A 6,045-nucleotide genomic window follows, 5' to 3' on the forward strand; every position below is an offset into this window, starting at 1 on the left:
GCATTAAGGAGGGCACATCACATAATGAACACTGGGTGTTATATGCAACTGACAGATTACTGAACTCTACCTCTAAAACTAATCATACGCTCTATTTAATTAATTGAATTTAAATAAAATAAGATTTAAAAAATAAAAATGAATAAAAATAATAAACAAAAATAGCCCAGCTTAGAAAAAAAGTAAGGCGAGTCTACGGCCATACCACCCTGAACGCGCCCGATCTCGTCTGATCTCGGAAGCTAAGCAGGGTCGGGCCTGGTTAGTACTTGGATGGGAGAAAAAAAGTAAGGCGAACAATAATCTTTTTTTTTTAATATTTTATTTACTTGACAGAGAGAAATCACAACTAGGCAGAGAGGCAGGCAGAGAGAGAGAGAGAGAGAAGGAAGCAGGCTCCCTGCGGAGCAGAGAGCCCGATGCGGGGCTCGATCCCAGGACTCTGGGATCATCACCTGAGCCCAGGGCAGAGGCTTTAATCCACTGAGCCACCCAGGCGCCCCGAGGCGAACAATAATCTTGAGGGAAAAAACCTACCTGCAATAAATATAATAAACAAGGGTTAGGCATCCTTCATACTGAAAAGTGCTTATACGTCAGAAAGAAACTCAAGATTTCAAAAGATGTGCAGATAATTCACAGGTGACAAATGCCCAATAGTTACAAAATGTTAAGATATTCAACCTCACTAATAGTAAAAAAAAAAAAAAAAAAAATGCAGATTAAAAGAACCAAAGGCTACTCTTCAGCCATCAAAGAAGAGTTCCACAAAATTGCAAAGTCTTCCTGCAGCTGAGCACGAGGGTAGGCGAGCACGAGGGTAGGCGAGCACGAGGGTAGGCGAGCACTCAAACACTGCAAACATTGCCATGGCGAGTGCTTTGGGCTTATGCCCTAAAAATATCCATTCTTGCTCTTTGTCCCAGTAATTCCACTTCAGAGAATCTATTTCAGGAAATTCTCAAAATTGCAAAGATATTTACATAGGAAACGTTAATTGCAGTCCTGCTGAAATCGGGGGCTGGGGGGGACGTAAATTAGAGGGAGGAGAGAAAACACCTCTCAGGATGTGTGTATGTATTTGCACGTGGAGAAAGGTGAGAAAGGCTACATACCTCTTAGCACTGCCAGTACTAGAAGGTGGGAATGAGGGGGAGGTTACTCATTTTGTCCCTATAGGCTTCCAGCATTGATTAACTTGCCCTAATTAACACAGTACATTGCTTCTGGAATTAAAAAACATACCCCAGGGGCGCCTGGGTGGCTCCGTTGGTTAAGCATCCAACTCTTGGTTTCAGCTCAAATCATGATCTCCAGATGGTGAGACCAAACCCTTCATCGAACCCATCATCGGGCTCTGCACTCAGTGGGGAGTCTGCTTGAGATTCTCTCTCCCTCTGCTTCTCTTTCCCACCCCTGCACTCATGCTAGCTCACTCGCACTCTCTCTGTCAAATAAATCAATCTTAAAAAAAAAAAAAAAATACTCCAGGAGAAGGAAATACCCACATATAAAAAAGTTTAACTATGCCAAATGGATCTGATCCCCATCTACCCTATCACACAGACCCTCACAAAAGAAATAAGGAAAAACACAGTAAGTCTCCCAAGCCCCACAATAGCCAACTCTGCCTGGCTGACTTCTGTAGCCATGATTGGAGGTGCCATACCCAGTGGCTCACAGGTAGAGGAGCAGACTACCAGAAAATCAAAAATGATTTTCTTAATCCCCAATTTAAAAGCACAACACTCACTACTTAATCTTTGTCTAGAAGCCAGAGGGCATCAAGGCAAGAGACTGTGGTGTCCCTACACGCAGGTCACTGCCACATCCCTGCCACACCAACACCCCTGAGTTAAAATGCTACAACCTGGACCAATCTGAAAAACCCCTTTGTTTGCACAGGAAGAAAATCAGATAATGATGCATGGCCGGAATAAAGATTAGCCTGGCCTGTTAGGAAAGTCATGCAGACATACACAACTTTCAGATAATAGTCCATAGCACTTAAACCAGCAAAGATAAAAATTTAAAAAGCTGTGGGCAAACAAGCATTTATATATATAAATGCTTGTTTATATATATGCTTATTTATATATACAATATATATGTAGGTGTAATATATGTATAAATATAATATATATAATATATAAGACTCCCCACTTACATATACATATATGTATATATATATAAAGTATTGTGTGGCAGTACTATATATATATATACATATATACACATATATACACATATATGGCAGTCGGTATGGCATCTGCCTTTGGCTCAGGTCATAATCCCAGGGTCCTGGGACGCAGCCCCACATCAAGGCCCACATCAGGCTCCCTGCTTAGCAGGGAGTCTGCTTTTCCTCTGCATCACTTGTGCGCAATCTTTCTCTCTCTCAAATAAATGTAACTGACTAAGCCACCCAGGTGCCCTGGCTTAAATGATTCTGAAAGCAATACATATACACACACACATATGTAAGTACTTGTTTGCCCATAGCTTTCCAACAGGCCCTAAAAGAAATCATTTAGGGCACCTGGGTGGCTCAGGTTGTGATCCCAGGGTGCTGGGATGGGCCCTCCATCAGGTTCCCTGCTCAGACGGGCGTCTGTTTCCTCCCTCCACTGCCCTTGGCCCTCATCAAATCCGGATGTTTCCAGAGATGAGAAAAGGCTGGTTCAAAGGGTTTGGGTAAGGGTGCCGGGGTGGCTCAGATAGTTAAGTGACTTCCTTCAGCTCAGGTCATGATCCCAGTGTCCTGGGATCAAGTCCACAACAGGGCTCCCTTCTCAGTGGGGAGCCTGCTTCTCCCTCTACTCCCGGCTGGTGCTCTCTGTCACTATCTGTCTCTCAAATAAATAAAATCTTTTTTTAAAGTGGGGGGAGGGGCATCTGAGTGGCTCAGTTGGTTAAGCTTCTGCCTTTGGCGGGTTGTGATCTCAGGGTTCTGGGATCCAGTCCCACAACAGGCTCCTTGCTCAGCGGGAGCCTGCTTCTCTCTCTGCCTGCTGGCTCCCCCTGCTTGTGCCCTCTCTCTCTGAAAAAGAAATTTAAAAATCTTAAAAAAAAAGGGGGGGGTTGGATGGTTTGCCTACATCACCTGGCTAGTAGCTCCAAATCCCTAACTCCATACCCCTTCCATCAGCTGGCACTGTTGACCAAAACGTTCCTGACAGCCCAGGCAGTGGGTTCCCCAGCTTCAAGCACACAGCCTGTCAAACACTAAGCACTCAAAAATTCGGTAAGTGGGTATCTCAAACTAGGAGAAAGCTAAGCAAATTGTGAATGATCAATAGAATACGACAAATCTTTTCAAAAGGAAGATGTTGATAAGCTGAAATCCACATTAGATGAGAATGCTGAACCTCACAGAAGAGAAGAACCACAAACCTCCTCAACCTCAGAGACAGGTCTCCATCAATTTGGCCTCAATTACCCAGGGCTGCCTCGCCAAACCACCCTGTGGCCAATCACTTCCCATCTCTCCTTAGCAGGTCTCAGGAACCTGCAAGGCTCCCTACTGCCCACAAGGCAAAATCCAAATTCCCTACCCTGGCCTTCAAGGCCCCACCAGCTGACTGATTCCATTGTTTCCTGAATTACTCACTGACCGTGGACTTTTCTGGACTCTTCCCCTCCACCCCACAGAACCCCATTTCCTTTATGTTGCCAAATCTAGCCTTGGCTCCAACTGGCTCCAGGTAAATGTTGGTCCCTTACCCCACTTTTCATCAAACCCAGGTAAAAAAGGCAGTGGCTTTTCTTTTTTTTCTTTAATGAAAGTGGATTTACGTGGTAACCAAATTCACCAGGAACAGGCATAATGAACAGAAAGCCCCATCGGTAGCAGCCTTTTATTTGGGTTTTCCAGTAAGGAAGCAGGAGTTGCCTTATGCAACCTATTCAGTCCCTTTTCTGGCCTGAGGGGTCTTGTTTCTGGGCCTTTTCCTAAAATGGCCTACGGGAAGCAACCAGGTGAGTCCACACCTATCGGTCCTTCCCATCCAGACCCCACCCCAGATCTATCCCAGGAGTCAGGACCCCAGCTTCATTATCAGGTAAGTCCCTTCCCTCACGGACCCAGTTTTTTTCATATGTGAAAAATGGAGAAGTGAATAGCAAACCTGGAGAGAAAAAGGCTATAAGAATAACTTCCCAGATATTAAAGGCTTTCCTATAAAGGTACCAAGGATATCCGAAACCCTTTGCTGCTGGGACACTGCAAATTGTCACAACGCATACACCTTGGCTCTCCTCTAGGTTAGTGTGCACAGACTTACCCCATTACGACATCCTGCTGTACAGAGATCCCAGAGGTGCTGTAAGAAGTCAGATCCTGGTCAGGGGTATGTAGTAGTCTGCAATCTTCCACCAGAAGGAACAGTGCTGCAAAGAACAATCTTGTATAAGTATTTGTCATTGTTCTGCAATTATTTCTCATCATAGATTCCTGGAAGTGGACTTACTGGCTTGAGAGAATGCGTGCATTTTACATTCTGTTACTTACTAGTTGAAAAACTTTACTGGGTAATTCTCAGAGTCCACTAGTATTTAGGCTTTACCTGGGGAAATCTGTTTACAAAGAGCAATCCTGACACACTCCCAGCCTAGTTTTACATGCAGCCCTTCCCCTCCCCCTCCAGGAAGTCTGGGGAGGGGATCCTGAAGCTGCTTTGTTATCCAGCTCCCAGGAGGCCCAGCTGTGGGAGGAAGAGCTAGTGCCTTCTATTTGCCCCAGAGCACCCCACCTAGCACAAACTTTGGGAAGTCCTGGCGTGGGGCAGTGGGGCGTGGGGGTACAGAACTTGCAGGGAGGTCTCTGGGCCATAGCCCAGGTCCCTAGTGACTTCCCCCAAATAGCAAAGTCTGGCTCTCATGCACTGGACCACAATACCTGGTGTGCATTGCTGGGGACAGTCATAGCTCCAGGCTCACCTGGATGCACCCCTTTCCCCTTCCAGACCCCTTCCGAAGGTCCCCACCCCACATACATCTTTGAGCCTAGTGACCAGGACCCAGTAGTTTAACCTTTACCTAAGATACCCCAAGCCTCTCTTCCCTAAGACAGGAGCACCACACTTCCCCCAAGAAATCATTTGGGGCCTCCACGCTGGGCCTCAGTCTCCGTATCTGTGACATGGTGGGTAGTGGCCCTGGCACTTGGGGTGCTGCTGTAGTGTGGAGGAGGGTAGTGTGGCTAACTAGGTTCTGGGCTGTTGCAGGGCAATCTGGCTTCAATTGGGAGCCCAGGTGCACCTACATGATCATTTATTAATCAGCATTCTGATGGGCTTAAGGCCTGTTTGGAAAGAACTCAATTTTTATTTTCAGGTTTCTCCACTGCCAAAGGGCCATTAGGGCCAAAAGCCATTTCAGGGCTGCTCAAGGGTCCTAGATATCTAGGACCAGATGAGGAACCAGAGGCCCAGAAAAGGCCTTGCCGGGCTTAGACTGTGTGCTGCGGCGCTCTGAGGAACACAAGTTCTGGTGGGAAAGCGGAGCGGGGTTGGCCACCAGGTGTTTCACACTGCGGTACGGAGCCAAGCGCAGGGAAGAGAGTCCGGGCACGGCCAGAGAAGACACCTCCTGGAGCTGGGTGTGGTGAGGTGAGCCGAGAAAAGACACACTGCGAGGGGCGCTGGGCGCGTCTGGTCAGGTGGTGGGCCTCGGTGGGGTAAGGGCTGGGCTCCGCCGGCGGACCCACCTGGGCCCAACGACAGATTGGCTGTGTGAGCAGAGGCCAAATCCAGAGCCTCTGCAGCTCGTGGGGAAGCCCAGAGCCGGCAGGTAACGGCACCAACCCCAGAAGCCAAGGACTGCAACACGGGATGGTACAAGCCAGGGGCCCCGCTCGCATCGCTGTGTGAGAAACACTCCTCAAGCGCCGTTTTTACCTCAGGCCGCCACTTGTGTCTAGACCCAGGAGCTGCGTGCTTTGGGGCTGTGTCCGAGGCAGCCTTCTACTGGACTCTAGCGGCCGCTGAGGCGTCGCGTGCAGAGCCCGGTCCTCACCAGCTGGGGTAAACGCCTCGGCTAACTGGG

General features: G+C 47.9%; 1 long non-coding RNA gene across 1 annotated transcript; it reads right to left on the bottom strand.

The window, feature by feature from the left end:
• Positions 1-381: 381 nt before the first annotated feature.
• Positions 382-6,032, bottom strand: LOC123926500. Its single transcript, XR_006815280.1, has 3 exons — positions 5,898-6,032; positions 4,284-4,389; positions 382-537 (listed from the first exon to the last, which is right to left on the bottom strand). It is a non-coding gene; the product is annotated as an uncharacterized LOC123926500 (long non-coding RNA).
• Positions 6,033-6,045: the final 13 nt, after the last annotated feature.

This window comes from Meles meles, chromosome 16 (assembly GCF_922984935.1).
Source record: "Meles meles chromosome 16, mMelMel3.1 paternal haplotype, whole genome shotgun sequence".
Lineage (NCBI taxonomy): Eukaryota > Metazoa > Chordata > Mammalia > Carnivora > Mustelidae > Meles > Meles meles.